General features: G+C 39.1%; 1 protein-coding gene across 5 annotated transcripts in view; it reads right to left on the bottom strand.

Moving 5' to 3' along the window:
• GAB1 (GRB2 associated binding protein 1) overlaps positions 1 to 18,066 on the bottom strand; it is a 126,354-nt gene that overhangs the window by 43,453 nt on the left and 64,835 nt on the right. The gene's annotated exons all lie outside the window — the stretch shown is intronic.

Here is an 18,066-nt window from a genome sequence, read left to right as displayed (position 1 = left end):
AAACATCAGAAGACACCGGTTGATATCAGAAGCTATTACATTGATATGTAATATCAAGTCAACAAACCAAGGAAGATTTAGTTTTTAACTAAATATAAAAAGCAAATGGTGCTGGGAAAACTGGATATCCAAGTGCAAAAGAATAAAGTTAGACTCTCACTGTATGAAATAAAAATTAACTCAAAATGGATCAAAGACCTACATGTAAGAGCTAAAACTAGAAAATTCTTAGGAAAACAAAAACGGAAAACCTTGATGATATTAGGTTTGATAATGATTTCTTGATTATGACAGTAAGAGCACAGGAAACGAAACGCCAGGGAAACTGGATTGCATCAAAATTTAAAACTTTTATATTTTTGAAGAACATGATCAAAGAGTGAAAAGGCACCTCACAGAATGGGAGGAAATATTTGCAAATCATATATCTGATAAGAAATTAATGTCTAGAACACATATAGAACTCCTACGTCTCAGCAGTGACAACAAAAATACAAAACCCAATTAAAAAATGGGCAAAGGACTTGAATAGACTCCCCAAGAAAGATATACAAATGACCAATAAGCACAAGAAAAGATGTTCAACATCACTATCCGTAGAGAAATGCACAATGAGATACCACTTCATACACATTAGAATGGCTATTATCAAAAAAGCAGAAAGTAACAAGTGTGGGCCAGGATATGAAGAAATTGGAAGCTTTGTGCATTGCTGGTGCGAACGTAAAATGGTGTAACTACTGTGGAAAATGGTATGGCGGTCCTTCAAAAAATTCCAGTGTGGGTATCTAACTCAAAAGTATGAAAAGCAGGGTCTCTCAGAGACATATCTGTACACCCATGTTCATAGCAGCATTATTCACAACGGTCAAAAGGTGGAAGCAACCCAAGTGTCCATTGATGAATGAAGAGATAAATGAAATATATACAATGAAATATTATTCAGCCTTGAAAGAAAATTCTGACACATGCTACAATCTGTATAAACCTTGAGATGTTATGGTAAATGAAATAAGCCCGTCACAAAGGGACAAAAATTGTAGGATTCTATTTATATGAGGTACCTACGGTAATCAAATTCACAGAGAGAGAAAGCAAAATGGTGGTTGCCTGGGGTTAGGGGGAAGGGGGATGGGGAGTTAGTGTTTAATGGGTAGAGTTTCAGTTTGAGAAGATGAAAAAGTTCTGGAGATAAATGACGGTGATGGTTGCACAACAATGTGAAAGTACTTAATGCTACTGAACTGTACACTTAAAAATGATTAATATGGTAAATTTTATGTTATGTATATCTCACCACAATTTTTTTAAAAAAGCAATGTTTTTCTCATGCCTTAATATCATGCCATATTTTAAGTTATAGGTTTCTCTCTTTTTTTTTTGTTGGGGGATGGGGAGGAGGAAGGGGGCAAGGAGTAGGGAGGAGAAAAAATGGTTTAGAAGCTTTCCTGGTCTCTCACCTGGAAGGTAAGCAAAGACATGGACTACAGATAAAATCTATATTCTCAAGAATGGGATACAACTTAAAAAAAAAAATCTTTCTCCTTCTCTTCCCAACAAACATATATTGGCAACCCGGACCTACACTCAACATGTATTCCCTCCACAAGTTTTGGTAAATTTTGAGTTTGATATTATACCTAAAGAAGCCTAAAATTCTTTCACTATTACTCTCTTTAAACTCTACATTGATCAAATAATAAAAGCAGAACCGATTGTCTGAAATGGCAGGCTTCATCAGTCTTTAAACCCAACATCTCTGTCAGGAGACAAAATGAAGCCTTTACTCCTCTGTGAGGGTCTTCCTCAGCGGGCAGTCAGCTAGATCAAAAAGAGGCCGACGTTGGCAAGACTCAGTCACCTACTAAGAGACATTCTCTACTCCAGACCAAACAGACAAAGATCTCCCAAAGAGGACACTCAAGAAGTGGAAGGACTGAGAAACAGGGCAATTTATAAACCCCAAGGGAATCAAATCTTCTTCATGGCCATTGTACACTTCCATTCATTTGGAGAACATGATGGAGCACCAGTCCCATCTCAGTCCTTTAGTTCTGGAAAAGTGTAACCGAGACAAAGTATGTCTCTTCCAGTGATAACTTGGGGTAATGACAGCTTTACGCTTATGGCGTTTTCAGAAATTTTCTTCAGAGCAGTATTATGAGTTTGGTGCTCCGCCTACAGTCTAATAAGACCAAGAATGCTCAAGATGTTGGTACTGTAACCTAAGCCAATTTCACCCAAAACATTATTTCTGTTTCTTCCTTAACATATATATCAGTCTATTTTTTAAAAACCTACTAAATTTATCATCACCAAAAGCAATATTAGTATGACATGATAGGGTCTATTTTTTTTTTTCTTTTGCAGAACTTTGGCATCTGTAACACAAAAGGCATTGTGGTATCAACTAAAAACTGCTTCATTTTATCTTGAAAAATACATGTAAACAGAGAGAAAGAAAGGGGGACTAGCTAAAATCCACATCTACTTCTCCAATAGATGTTTAGTCTCAGCCTCCATCTTCACCAAATTTTTAAATAAATTCTGACATGAGTCACTTTTGACTTGTAGTTCATTGATGGAGTCACAGGTAGGAAGCTGTGGCAATGGTCTGAAGCAGAGAAACGAGAACGAAGGGGCCGCAGTGGTGCATAAACCAGCTCATTTGGTCTTCAGTAACTTGGACACCTGTACTGATAACTGAATTAACTAGGGTGATACCTTAAGATTTAACATTTTAGTAGATTAATTTAAGATTTAACATTTTAGTAGATTCTTTAAATTGAACCCATCGAAGAAAATTTAGATATTAAGAATTAAATCAACGAGATAACCAGTCAATAAGTTATTGGTTATACTGTAAACGTCATGCTAGGTACTTGTGGGAAGAAATACAAGAAGATAATTCATGATCCCTATTCTCAACGAGTTTACTAATTATGAAGAAAACACTTACCATACATGCAAATATTTGAGATTATAGCAATCCTGGTAAAATATATGCTGGACTATTGCTAAATGCACAGGCATTCCTTCATGGAAAAACTTATGCACTCCTTTAATAAGAAGATCAGTAGAAAAATCACAAAGACCTAAAAATATTATGTAAGTAGTTCTTTAATATCATTAATATTTTAAATTAACTTCTTGGTCTGACTGCAGCTCAAAGTTAAAAGCAAATGATTGGTGTCCAGAAGGAGAAGGTAGTGTTGGAGGTCAAGAGATGCTTTAGATAATACTGAAAAGTCATAAAGTGTTAAATTCACATGAACTTAGCACTGGCTTCTGGATTATAAAAATCCATTTAGTTAATATATGACATCTATTTATTTCAAAATAAATAAATATCATCTCTTAGTACAAGGATGCCTTCACAGACACCTCCCTATCAAACAGTAAGCTTAAAAAGGGAATAGAGAAGTAAAGAGAAAGGAAAACACAGTATTATGTCACTTATCCAGGGCCATCAAGGAATCACATCTTTTTGTAAAAGTGATTTCTCCAGATAGTGAAGGTTCTGTCTTTAAATACAGAAATGACTTTTTAAAACTTTAATGTCTTTCATGGAAATCTTTCTAAAATGTCTTACTACATAATTCATTGAACATAATTCATCCATTCCCTAATGACTCAGACTAACTATTACAGGCATCAATTTCTATACTGCACTTCAGAAAAGCTCTCGGGCTGCAGGACTGTTCGGAGGTTTATCTGTCCCTATACTAAATAGTGCCATACTGCTGTGCTTGTATATAGTTCATCTCTAACCATTTAAATACGGTCTTTTTTTTCTCTTAAATTTTCACCAATTGTCACTTCTCCCTTCTCATCATATGGTTTATAGCAGGGGTCCCCAACCCCTGGTCCATGGACCGGTACTGGCCCATGGCCTGTTAGGAACCAGGCCGCACAGCAGGAGGTGAGCGGCGGGCTAGCGAGTGAAGCTTCATCTGTCACTCCCCATCTCTCGCGTCACCACCAGAACAAACCCTATCTCCCCTCCACCCCACCCACTCCGTGGAAAAACTGTCTTTCACGAAACCGGTCCCTGGTGCCGAAGAGGTTGCAGACCGCTGGTTTATAGGAGGCCAAACTGTCTCCTGCCTCAGGGACTTTGCACATGCTGTTTCCTAAGTCCGGGATGTTCTTTCCTCTCTTTGCCAGGCAGACTTTGACCTTTAGGCCTTCCCTTCCCTGACCACCCTCAACTCAACCACCACCGGTTGTAGAGCAGGGCATAATGTTAGGGACCCCATCACATACCTATGTAGTGATTTCTGTAATTTTGCAATCCAATTTTTCTTTGTATTTATTTAGTATCTAACTCCCCAAGCAGACCATGAAGTCCGAGAAGACAGTGACCATGTCTGCTTTATTTGCCATTACATACTCAATGCAGAGCAAGGGCCGAGTACTTAGAAATATTTGTACAATAAATAGAATTCCCCTAAGACTATGAAGTTGTAAAATTTTTGAGACTATTATATTAGATATATTGGCCACCCTGAATAGAAAGGCGTGTGCTTTCAAAACCTCTTCCACTTGAGAAAAATACTGAACATTTACATCATAAAATAAACATAACTGAGCTTTACCAAAACACACACACAAAACACCTTGGGAAAATGACAAAAAAGAGAATAGAATGAAATATGTCCCTTTGCTACAGCTCATGTGTCACTCTTTGTCATCCAGTTGACTGTGGCTCCCCCAAACATTTCTTTGCTTCCCTCTTGAAATGATACTGTTAAAATGTAGTAGGCCCTTGGAAACTAAAATACATAGCCAAGAAATGAACAGCAGTGAATTGCAGAGCACTAGACAGACTGGGCTAGGGATTACAGAGGCCGAGAAGACATTATCTAAGAGATGAACCCTGCAGCAGGAAATTACAGCATGAAAACACAGAATTTAGCCAAGCAGCACCTGCCACTTATTTATTTATTTTTAATGTGGTCCAAATGTGAATGTTTGTCTCAGTCACAAAATGAGTCACTCTCATTGAATCTGGCACGGATTAAACTGGAAAACAAAAGCAATTACATAAACTACACACTTTAATAAGGCAGATACAAAGATTCTCTGGATTAGGGTACAAAGCACAATTTAGCCACAGAATAAAGCTTGATGCTCGACAAGAGAACTGACATCAGCACCCTTGCTAATCACAGCACAAAAGCTTCTCTATGTTTTGTCTGAGCACAAAACGGGTCCACATAAATCAGTCTTTGTTATCTGAAAATATCTGGGATTCTTAAAGTTTGCCCTATTTTTATCCTTGCTGCCTTGGTAGCCCCAGAGAAAGCTGTACATTGCTTCGCCAATCCTACAGAGCAGTAACAGACAAAAAGGACATGTTTTCTAGAAACCCTCAAAATCACTCCAAGCAATTTTAAACAAAATGCACGTGAAAAAAACGTTTCATCGACTGGAAAATGAGCAGGTGTGCTTGAGAAGAACTATGCAAACACTTATTTTGTTGTCATTGCCTACATGCAATAGTGACTTCAACCTGAAGTTGAATAAATGATGCAGTAAAAAGATATCACCAGCAGGTCTGCATTTTGAAGCAGCTTTAAAAGCACCATACTCTGATACCGGTGTCCCATCTCAGGGTTTCAAGATTAACTTTGGCTACTATATTAACCTCAAAAGAGAAGAGCATGGAGAGTCCATGGATCCCAATGGAAATACATTTAGATCAGACCGTCAAATTAAATATCCAAAATGCCTGGAGTATTTGCACTGCCATCTACCCATTCCCTATGTTTGGTGATTGCCTACTGCCTGCAGGATAAGGCCAAACTCTCTGGCAGGGCACATGGGGCTCTTCCAGCCTCTCCCCATCTCTCCAGCCTCACTTCTTGCCTCTCTGCCTTCCAACCACATCGGAAATGCTTGCAGGTCCCCTAACACTCTGCTTCTGTCCTGCCTCTGGCCCTGATACAGACTGCCCCTTGGCACATAATCCACCCCCTGGATTTAGCTCAGATTTCAGGGCACCGTCCCTAAGTGGCCCCCTCCAAGCTCTCCATTTCCCCCTCGTTCCCAGTTACCGTTTGACATCCCTACAAGTGAGCTTCTTGAGGGCTGGAGCCATGTCTTTTCACCTTTCATCTTTCTTCTCCTAGTCCCAAGGAGGTGCTCAGTCAGTATCCGCTGAATATGCCAATCAAAGGAACCATGGATAAAAATATGGAAGTTCTCACACTTTCTATGCATTCTGGGGATATTGACATGACTGCAATCTGCCCAGCCCATTTGCAATTTGGCTGACAAGAATTTGTCAGGCAAGGTAGAGGTGCATAAACCATCAATTCATTTGTTTTAAAAACTCTACAGGGCTTCCCTGGTGGCGCAGTGGTTGAGAATCTGCCTGCCAATGCAGGGGACACGGGTTCGAGCCCTGGTCTGGGAAGATCCCACATGCCGCAGAGCGACTAGGCCCGTGAGCCACAATTACTGAGCCTGCGCGTCTGGAGCCTGAGCTCCGCAACAAGAGAGGCCGCGATAGTGAGAGGCCCGTGCACCGCGATGAAGAGTGGCCCCCACTTGCCGCAACTAGAGAAAGCCCTCGCACAGAAACGAAGACCCAACACAGCCAAAAATAAATAAATAAATAAAATTAAAAAAAAAACAACTCTGCAGATATGAGAGGAATTTTTATACTTCATTTTAAAGGAACTGTTCTTTTAAATAATTTCTGTATTTAAGCCAACTGCATACATCATACTGAAGACAGACTTGTCACATGGAAGCAAGGTTCTAATACAGGTTTATCACATACCTACAGAGTATGGGTATGTACACATTGGCAAGAAAGTACAGATGGAGTCCCATTACCTCGTGGGAAGAAAAAAATTTCAATCTGGATTAGCCCCAAACCACGACCTGTAATAATAATATTAACAAACTCACAAAATATGTCTAATTTGCCTAAATGGCAAACGGGCTCAGTTTTAAAGAAAAACATTGCGAATGCTGCATACACTTGTTTTCTGAGCTTTCTCTGCTGTAACTGATGCAACACAGGCTTGGTACAATGCTTTCCAAGACTCCCTAATCGCTTCCCTGTACTTCTACTGGAAGAGCTAATTATTGAAGAAATAGCCAATAAGTGGATGGGCAAAGAGAAGAGGTCAGGGTGGTCCAGTGATTCTCAACTCTAACTCTAGGTAAGAAATATCTAGAGAAATTTACTTAAAAAAAAGATTGACGCCTGGGGGTCTCACCTCAGGCCAACTAAACTGGAGCATAGGGCATCAGCCCTAGCACCAGCATAGGTAGTTTTAAATGCTCACCAGGTGATTCATATGTGCCACCAAGACTTGAGAACCACTAGTCCAATCAATAGACAGAATTAGGTTGCTTCTTAAAATAGAATTAAAGAAACAAACAAACATAGAGGTCCTTTAAAGCTTTCATCTATCTAATTCCTTATCTTCTCAAGCCTTCGCTCTTGCCAAGGTAGTTTATCTTCTCCCTTCTTGTCTTTGTTGACAATATTTATCCTATTGGCGAATATGTTTGAACTCCTTTCTACTGTTGGAAACCTAATCTATTCTCCAAAGTTCTGTCCAAACTTTCCCTTTTCCTCGCCACACCTTCCCTCTGGAGTCTTGGCCATCCATCAGATACTGCCCTGGAAAGTCTTCTGCATGGCTATGGACAGTTTGGAACCATCTGTTATTTTACTATGTACATCTCCAAATGTTCCAAATGCCTGTGAATTATTTTCCCGAGTTCTTTGAAAGCCGAGACCATTCCTTAAATTTTTTTTGTATCTGCCACAACGCTTCACCCATTGTGAAGCCCTCAAAGCCTACACGGGATGCTTTTCAAGTTTTCTGTTCATCACAGTGATTACGGAGAGGAGAGTCAGTCAACTTAAATGAAAAGACCTCAGGGAAAGAATAAAAGAAGTCCATAGTTGTTATTAGGGTAGTCCAAACTCCCTTTACAGGTTGGCATACAAGGTTCTTCAAAACCATACTTACCTGCCTGGCGTCTCCAGCCAACGTGCACATTTTGTTGTTTTGTTTTGAGTCTAACACATCCTCTCTCTCTCACCCAATGATCCTACTCAGTCTTCAAGAGTCAGCTCAATACCTCTTCTTTGCAGCTTCCCTCAACTTCCTCTGAGTTAAGGCTTCTCTGAACTCTCAGCACACAGGTCCCAAGTAGCCCATGAACAAGCCCATTCTGTTCGAGCGGTTCAGAAAGACCTCTGATGACTGCATTCAGGTCTCTCTAGTTGCTGAATCCTCGAGTTTACCTTGACCCGATAAACTGAAGAACAGCACTTTTCTATATTCTTGAGCCAACTGCCTTTCCATCATGAAGCATCACCACTGTAATTTTACTAACCCTATATTAGCCTAGGAAACTGGAACTTTCTTATTCTGAAATCTCTTAAAAGGTATTTCACGACTGATATTTAAGGAAAGAAGGTCATGACTGTGAATTCAAAATTTACGTATAATCTCAGAAATCTGTAAAATGTTAACGGTTGAGGACATGGGTTTCACAAAATGAAAATGCTATTTTTAATAAGATAGGTTTTAATCTAAACTTCATCAGCAGGGTAATGGTTAAATGTAAATAAATTACGAGCTATCTATACAATAGTAAGTTGATGCAAAACATTTAAAAAAGTGAGACAGATCTCACTTATATGTGAAAAATGCCCACAAGATAATTGTTAAATTTTTTTAAAAAGCGAGTTACAGAACTTTATGATTTCATTTAGTCTGAAATGATTGTGTGCTTGTACATGTAAACTATGTTTAGAGAGCAGGTCTGGAAGGAGACACACCGGAAGTGTTAAATGTGGTCATTCCAGGAATAGGGATGGGAGGGCCAGACCAGTTTCATGTTTTTATTTTATATGATTTTGTGCAGTCCGATTTTTTTTCAAGGAGCTTCCATTTACTACTGTTATAATTTTTAAAATATTACATGATTTAAAAACTTATGGTTAAAAAATGCTCTGAAAAACAGTCTATTAATTAATATTTTAAAATCTAGGAATGATGTACACACACAAAAAAGTTTATTTCTGTATGGAAATGCATACTCTTCTTTTTATTCTGCAATTAGTGAATAAATTTAGCCTTTCTTTTAAATATAGAATTCCAGGATACATCTGGAGAGAGTCTTGGTCAGGAAATAGCTTAGACAAAGTATAACTACTTTGTTTTCAAGAATGGAATTTAGAGGGTTAAAAAGAAAAAAAAAAGTAAAGTTGGGAACACTTAAAATAGAGAAACAAATTTCTTCCCCCAAAGTCCAGTGGTTATAATATTCTCACAATTTTAATTTATTTTAAAAACCATGTCAGTAAATGGTTAATATACTTAGATAGTTAAATATCTAAAATAAGCACCTTGGGAATTACTTTACCTATTAAAAATATTAAATTTCCATAATAATAATACAACCAGGGTAAATAAAATAAAGAAAAACAAATTAACCATGAAGCAGGGACAAAAGAAAACCATTTGCTTTAAAATACTTGAGTTGTTTTCCAGGAAGCACCATCTTTTCTCATAGAGCAAAATAAGGAAAAAACACTCGGTGGAAGTTTCCACTCCACTGGCTCTGTCATTATGATCATCTGTTCCAAACACACACAAGCCTAAAATTTCCTGTTTTCAAACTATTGTCACCATTTTCTAGCCTAGTGTTATCTGTGCTAACTTTAGCTTAGTAATATAAACAAAAGAATACACCAAAAATAATGCAGAACAATGCCTAGATATAGGCTAACAACCGTGCCACAAACCTTTTAAATCGGAGTTTACATATGCTGCCTGGACAAAAACAAATTAGCTAGACCTGAACCAATTTCATAACAGCAAAACAACAGCAAAAAATCAAATTTAACTCAAACACTACAGTAGCTGGGAAAAAAATTCAGGGAATTTTAAATCATTAATGAATAATCGTATCATATCATTTACTTGTTGAAAGTAAATGTGCATATCATTTACTTGTTGAAATCACTGCTAAACTGATGCCTACCTCAAAGCTCTGGTGTTAAGTCCTGCATCAAACGAACAAACAAACAAAAAAGCAATGATGAAAACTCCCCAGTATTTAATATACACAAACTAGTTTTTATACCTTTTCGGGTCACAGACCGCTTTGAGAATCTAATAAAAGCAATGGAACCTTTTCTTAGAAAAAGGCACATACATAATATTGCACAGTCAGGGGTTCACATGACCTCTGGGGCATATGTTAAGAACGCTCGAAATAGGACTACCCTTTAATACTTCTTACTACAAAGGACAGTTTGATATGAGACCTTGGACCCCAACCAGGCATATCAGTTACTAAAGTCCCACAGGAAGGTAGGTCACCTCATGGCATTAACTCTCAATAATACAGCACTGTGGGGCAGGTTGAATATATTTTTACTTGTGAATACTAGTTCACCTCTCATCATATTTCCACACTAACTCTGGGGCTTTTCAAGGCTTCCTTATCCTGACCAGGAGGAGTCTGAAGAGAGGCAGGGGTCTGGCTAGCAGTGGATCCAAGATAAGCTTGCAACGTCCTGTGTGGCTGGGAATGAAGGTCTGGGGTGATGGTATAGCTGAACCTGTATTGGGAAGAAAGACCACCTGCCTTGGGTTTCATCTGATCTCACCCTTTTCCTGCCACCACATGCACTAAGGGTCAGTGAGCTCATATCAGGGTGTGGTCATAGGAAAGTGGGGTCAGGGAGTCCACCTGAACTTTTGGAATCAGCCTCCGGCCTAGACAAAAGGTAGCTGGAGTCATATGCAATCTGGCCAGCTAGAGATTTAGAATGGGTGCCACAGCTAGCGACAGAGCAAGTATGTACCTGGCCGTGTCGTCTGTGTATCTCCCTAAGAACCTGTGGAGGCAGAGGTGGCACAAATGTCCAGGCAGACTCTTAGCAATCTGGCTGAAAACAGCAAAAGTACAATGCAGGGCTGTGAGCTCCAAACACGCCCAGAGTCACTGAACCATTCATTTCATCTCTACGAATCTCACCTAAGGAAACAATGCAGAATGCAGCTAAATATATGGGCATCAAAACACTCAACACCGTGCTGTTTATATGAGTAAATATTTGAAACAATCTAAATGTCCAACAATAAGGTGACCAACCATCCCAGTTTTCCCAGGACTGTCCCTGTTTTGGAAGTCAAAGTTCCACGTCCTGACACCCCTCGGTCCTGAGCAAACCAGGAAGGTTGGTGACAGTAGGAAATTGAGTAAATAAATTAAGATACATCTCCATGAAGGTGTCTGACATAATCAGTAAAATGATGCTTTTCAGTGGCATTTTTTAAGATCCCCCTTCCCCATGGTCTGAAAAATTTCCAAAACACTGAGAGAGCTTGGCAAGGAACTAATCTTTTTCATTTGGAGTAACTGCAATCTGGTGTGAAGGAAAACTGGCAACACCTTCCTTTCTACCTTCTCTGGCTCTCTGTCACCTGCACCAGGTAAAGCTGACTGCTCCAGGGTATCCAGAGCACCTGTGCAAACTTCTATTTGCTTACTCTCCTCTTGAACGTCAAGCAGTCCTTTGTACAGCTGCTTTCCTCCCCAAGATTTTGTCCCATTCCTCTTCAATCTAAGTGCTTAGCATAGCGCATAGCAGGCAAGGCCTTGGCGCCTTAAAAGGCATGTGTGATAACTTACCTGAACAAATGAACGAACGAATCAATGTCTCCTAAGGACCCTGAAAATGCTGTCTCTGTCCTTCGCTAACTTAGTCTTCACGTAAATGGATGATACGCCAAACCAACAGTGGGCCTTCTTATCGCTAAGAGTTTGGCCATAAATCCTATCAAATCTCCTCGTCCACAAGGTTCAGCCAACAAAAAGTGAAACTAACTTAATCAAGAAACAAATCAGTATGAAACCATGCCAATGTGCTAAAATTCAGAAACTACAACTTCAGACACTGCCTACAGTATTTTGGAAAGTCTACATACTTATGCTAGTATATTTATTTATATATATAATTATTCTCTCTCTTCATATATTCAACATTGGGGTGTGTGTGTGTGTGTGTGTGTGTGTGTGTGTGTGTGTGTGTGTGTAATGACATCCCAGTCTCTGAGGGTCGAATGCAATGTTATTAGGGAGAAGAAAGACAAAATGCCATGTACTATGAAGTATAGTGTCAACGCACGTGTTTAAGTGAAGAAGATGTGAGAACGTTACTTAAATTTTGTCGTTTAAGTGGTAGGAAATTGATATCACATCTTAAAGTCACAAGATTTTCCAGCACAGATACAAATTCTAATTGCAGTTTTAGAGCTGGACTGTCCAAGAGAACTTTCTGCAATGATGCAAATGGCTACGTTGATCAAAACACATTAAGTTCAAGATGCAAGGAAGAATAACCTCACCCAGAGAGGAGAACTAAGCACAAAGCTGAACATGAGACAAAAATTACTCCACAGATAATGAAATCAAGAGGACCCTTGATGCGAAGGTGGAAGACTTAGCCCAAGTGCGGATAATGATGTTCTCCCCACCCCCAATCACAGAGGGGAGCGTCACCCTTTGAAGACGTGACTCTTTGGGGGAAAACACTTTTTCATTCATGTAACATCCAGATAATGATCTCATCGTACAAGAAAAACTGTTGATCATTTACCTCTCTTTGTTTTCAACAAATCGGTGCTATCTTGCCCATTCTATGATGTGTTGGCCCTCAAATGAGCCCAGCTTTCTTTTTCCTGTCAACTTTCCATCTCCCTCTACACCACCCAAGCCTCCTGACCTTTGACCGACAGGAAGTAGATACAATGGACTGAAAATTACAGCGACTGGAAGAATTTGTGAATGCACGATTTAATGCTTGAGGACTAGGAGAGAAGGGCTGGGGGAAAGAGAAAAGGACTAGCTATTTCTGCCAGTGCCACTTGGCAGGACCCAATTCATCTTGAATTCCATACAAAACTGTTATCCCAGTTATACTGCTCATAAAAGCTAAAAAAAAAAAAAAAAAAGGACAGTAGGTACAGTAATACATATATAGATATACCAGACGCAGTGGACACAACTTATACACTTATCTGCTTTAAGCATGTTAGAAACCCTGTGAGACAGTCAGTCATTCACAAAGTGCTGGCATCCGAGGTAACAGACAACAACTGACTGTGTCCGACTTGCCAACTTGGAAGTTCACTAAAGTGTATAAAAGCTAAAAATAGCCCCACAAACATGTTTACGGCATTTTGAAAATACAGGATCCACACTGTTTTCTAAATATAAACCTTGAGTTTGTAGCACAGGGATTGGCTTTGGGTTTTCAGAGACGTCATTGGGACATCCCACACTTGGGCACAGAAATTCATATTTCACTATTTTACTTTAAATATATAATTGGTAGTATTTAACTAGAGAGAAGGTGGGGTGGATCTGGAAGGGAGAGGATGAGCAGGAAAAGATGGTATCTCTTCCCCCGTTTAATTAGAGGGCTTCAGACGACCACAAACCCCCAATTCTTTGTGGTGGGATCAGACCGTCATGAAATTCTGAAAAGGGATATCTTGCCTATGTTTTTCCACTCTTCATGTCCACTCTCCAGTCCAGTCCCTGCCCCCTTCCTAAGACTGTAGGTGCTACTGCAGTAGATAGAGACAGAAAGTCAGATGGAACATGTACACATGTGTAAAAGTCCCTGCATCCCAATTGGTCCATGAGTGTAGGTGTGCTGAAGGCAGCAATTCTTTTTTTTTTTTTTTTTTGGCCACACCACGCAGCTTCTGGGATCTTTGTTCCCCGACCAGGGATCGAACCTATTGCCTTGGCAGTGAACGCTCAGAGTCCTAACCACTGGACCACCAGGGAATTCCCAAAGGCAACAACTCTAATTCTTGTCCCATTCCTGAAAAGTGAAATCATTCTAAATCAAACACGGGAAAATTCCAACTAAAACCCACAATGCTCATATCAACTGGGATTGCTGAGGGGGAGAGTGGTATACTAAGAGACTATGAAAGAGTTAAAGGAGTATTTTATTAGTGCAGAAAAACATGTCTATTTGGTCTATTAAGTTATGTAAAATTACTATCTATCTATCTATCTATCTATTTATTTATTTATTTATGGCTGTGTTGGGTCTTCGTTTCTGTGCGAGGGCTTTCTCTAGTTGCGGCGAGCGGGGACCACTCTTCATTGCGGTGCGCGGGCCTCTCACTATCGCGGCCTCTCTTGTTGCGGAGCACGGGCTCCAGACGCGCAGGCTCAGCAATTGTGGCTCACGGGCCTAGTCGCTCCGCGGCATGTGGGATCTTCCCAGACCAGGGCTCGAACCCGTGTCCCCTGCATTGGCAGGCAGATTCTCAACCACTGCGCCACCAGGGAAGCCCTGTAAAATTACTTTTTGATATTAATTTCTGGTTAGAATTTGTTTAGATTTTATCCTCTGCATTTCATTCTACTAAATCTTTAAAATTTAGCAGCTATTAAAAAAAAAAATAAGAGAAAGAAAAACCTACAGCAACAGACTTAGCTCTGTACTAGTATGTTATAAACTTCAAATGTCTGTGCCTCTTAAAGTCCTGTGGTAGAATCTATATTTCTGGAGGTTACGCAACATCCAAGTGAAACGCTCTCCTAAATAAAATTGTGTCAGTCGTATGGGCATTTTCTTAACAAATTTATTTGTAATAAACTACAAGCAATAACAAATTCAACTGAAAAATTAGGGGAGATTATATATAATCCTACCACCATCAAAAGTATATATTTTTCCATATTTTCATCTAATTTTTATTCATTTACATATATACTTTCTAAGTATACTGTTTAAATAAAGATGGCTGTGTTTTGGGTTCCTGAGCCACACTTCTAACTTTCAGGAGCTTAAAATTCTCCGGTTTAAAATTTTAATTCATTAATATTTCACTAATATTCACTAGTATTGATTAATTTTTCCAGGTCTTGCTTATCATGCTAGAATTATGGAAATAAAGGTGAAGCCCTCACTGAATGCTTTCTGAAATCCGATAAAGAAAACACATTTAACGATTGTAAAAACACAAGACATTTATTTACCATGGGTTTTCTTAGCACAGCATCCCAGATACACTCTAGCAATTAAGATATTTAATTATAACTCAAATGATGTCCTGCTGGGCCTTGTCCAATGTGCTACAGTATGTGGTTGATGCTCTAAGCAAATAAGGATGAAAACAAACATATATCTTCTCCAAAGAAATGCTATCACCTTGTTTATCAATAATGGCAATCTCATACTGTATAGACCAATTTATTAAATCTAACAGATGAAGAATTTATTCCAGAAAAAAAGATCGTTTGATACTTCAACTTATGTTAGGCATTGTAACCTGAAGACATTCTCAGAATAAACATCTCGACTTCTCGGCCATTTAAATGTTTATACCTTAAAAATTAAAAGATGAGGCAATCTAGTTATAGATTATCTACTATGAACAAAGGATAGTTTGGTCCATAAACAGAGGAGAAGTTAAGGAGAAACAAAATATCTCTAGTTAAAATTTGACTAGCTTTAAAAAAGAAATAAAAACAAAAGTATCACTCTGTATTTTGTTGAGTAAGTGACCATGAAAAGGCAAAGTAATGAGATTTTCATTTAAAGACTAAGATTATGTAACCCTAGGCTGGCTGAGGTAAATGAGTTTTGGGTAACTAGATCTAATACTTGGCGGAGCAAAGACAAAGAATAAAAAACACAAGATCTTTAGCTAGCCTCCTAGACGTGGCACTGAAGTCCCCACGCCAACCCCATATGGCTTTCTAATCTTTAGGAGCAATTGGAAAAGAATAATCAGAAATAAAAACTATTAAGCACTGTAGCCATCAAGAATTCCTTGGGGGGGGGGCAATATAGGAGGGGGGGAGTAGGAGGTACAAACTATTGGCTGTAAGACAGGCTACAAGGATGTATTGTATAATACAGGGAATATAGCCAATAGTTTGTAATAACTGTAAATGAAGTATAACCTTTAAAAATTGTATAAAAAATTATAAAAGAAAAAAGAATTTAAAGAAAAAGAATAGAAGAATCCCTTATGGTTCCTCTCAGCTTAGTTCTTTCACCAAATGGCTTAGAGGGCAACCACAAGTAACCGTTTGTTTATACGCAGACTCCTAGGAACTCTCTCTTCACTGCTCTGTTCTCAAAACCTAACACACACAATGCTTGACAAAAGCAGGGACCCAAAGAGTGGTGACTGAGTGAATGAATGAACGAAAGTCTTCATGAATAAGATGAACCTACAGTGATCATCGTTACAGTCGTCCATAAATAATAATTAAGTGGTTTGAGATTTGATGGTGGAAACATGCTAGGAAAGCAAAAGAAGTATACTGTGACAATGAATTAACTGAAAAATTACCAGTAAGACTGAATAAACGTTTACACTTTAAATATAGAAATAAGCATAATGTAGATGCTATTATATGAAAGTCACTAAATAGAAAAACCTTCCCCCAAGGTATCCAGAAGGAGCAGCAAACACAGGGCATAAAATTATAGCAAATGCAATGCACTGAATAGGTTTCCTTTCTTCTCCATTCTGTCGTCTGCCCCCTAGTGGAGTCATTATGAGCAGAGAAAAACGTAAGAAAGGCAGGCACTACAGAAATCAGGAAAAACCAAAACAGAACACAACAGAACCGAACAAAACAAAGCACAAAGCACAAAGGGATTACTCTGGACTTCTACAAATCAGCTACTCAAGAGCAAGTTAACTTATGAAATTCCTATTCAATGCTTTTGCCCCAAAGACAAAACTCCTGTATCAACTTAGGCAGGTTCACTATTCCCTTGTGCACCTTTGGACTTTTGATTGTTACCTTTTAAGGAAAAGTCGGCATCTGTAGATTGCATCTAGGTAGTATATGGGTCTCAGGATATTTAAGAAGACTATTTACTAACTGCTAGTTTCTCAGTGCACGTGGTCAGCCTGCTTTAATTTCTGGTTTTCAGGTGTCTTTGACATGAGTGGCTAAAACAAAATCATTTCCATAAAGATGACTCTGCAAAGCTATGGATTCATTTTCACCGTACTTCAAATCAAGGCACAGGTAAAGTGAAACGGAGACGCTGAACAGTGATGACAGGCATGGCTGAGGAACTCCTCTGGAAAGCAGGCTTATCTCCACGGGGAGCTTTCTGTCTGGAAAGAGGTGCGAGTTTTGTCTATGATCTCATCAGCAGCAACAGCCGACTCTCCTCCAAACCGGCTGCCCATTTTGTACTCGAGTTTTGCACTAACACGTACATTTCTTTAAATATGAAGATGACAGTCACTGCTACTGACATACGTAAACAACCAGTCCCATGACCCCCCTCCCCCCTTGTGACTGGTGACACACATTTGCAAGCCAGCCATCCAGCCAGCCAGGGTTAGACAAACTACACTCACTGAACAAAACGTCAGAAAATCATCCCTGAAGGGAGATACAAGTCTTAGGAGTTTCTGGGCTTCAGTGATCCAGCGGTTCTATTTCTTAACCTCTGGAGCAATCAGAATGCTTAATAACTAATGATTATTTTAAACAAAATGATCTCTAGAGAGGTGATACTAGATTTTCTCCCATATGTAAGTACTTGAACATGTAAAACTCCTGCATCGGTAAGACTTCTGTTTCCCAGAACTGTATAAAAAAATTCAAATGAGAGGATCCATACAAAAAACATTCAGAGACGAATAAAGGCACTAAAATAAACAGTTTCCTTAATTAGCATGTTTTAACACCCTGTGTAGAAGTGCATTAGTATGATAATTCTGGCAGGTTCTAAAAACAGTTCTCTTCCAGTGATTTATGACTACATCTTACATGTAACGCAGTTATCAGCTTAAAACACTCCGACCAGCTTTTTCATGGAGGAAACAGAGGGGCCTAAATCAGGGGAGATGAAGTATTCAAGCCTTACTTTAATAAGCAAATACTCAGGATATAGGAACCCAAGACTTAGATTTTTTTCTGTTCTCAGACTGTTGTGCATGCTGTGAAAGGTGAGAGGGATGAGGAGACAGCTGACAACCATCTTCCTCTGATCATTTATCTTTT

Source organism: Balaenoptera musculus, chromosome 5 (genome assembly GCF_009873245.2).
Source record: "Balaenoptera musculus isolate JJ_BM4_2016_0621 chromosome 5, mBalMus1.pri.v3, whole genome shotgun sequence".
Lineage (NCBI taxonomy): Eukaryota > Metazoa > Chordata > Mammalia > Artiodactyla > Balaenopteridae > Balaenoptera > Balaenoptera musculus.
Note: the sequence above shows the minus strand (reverse complement) of the source record. Positions and strands in the feature narration are given on the sequence as shown.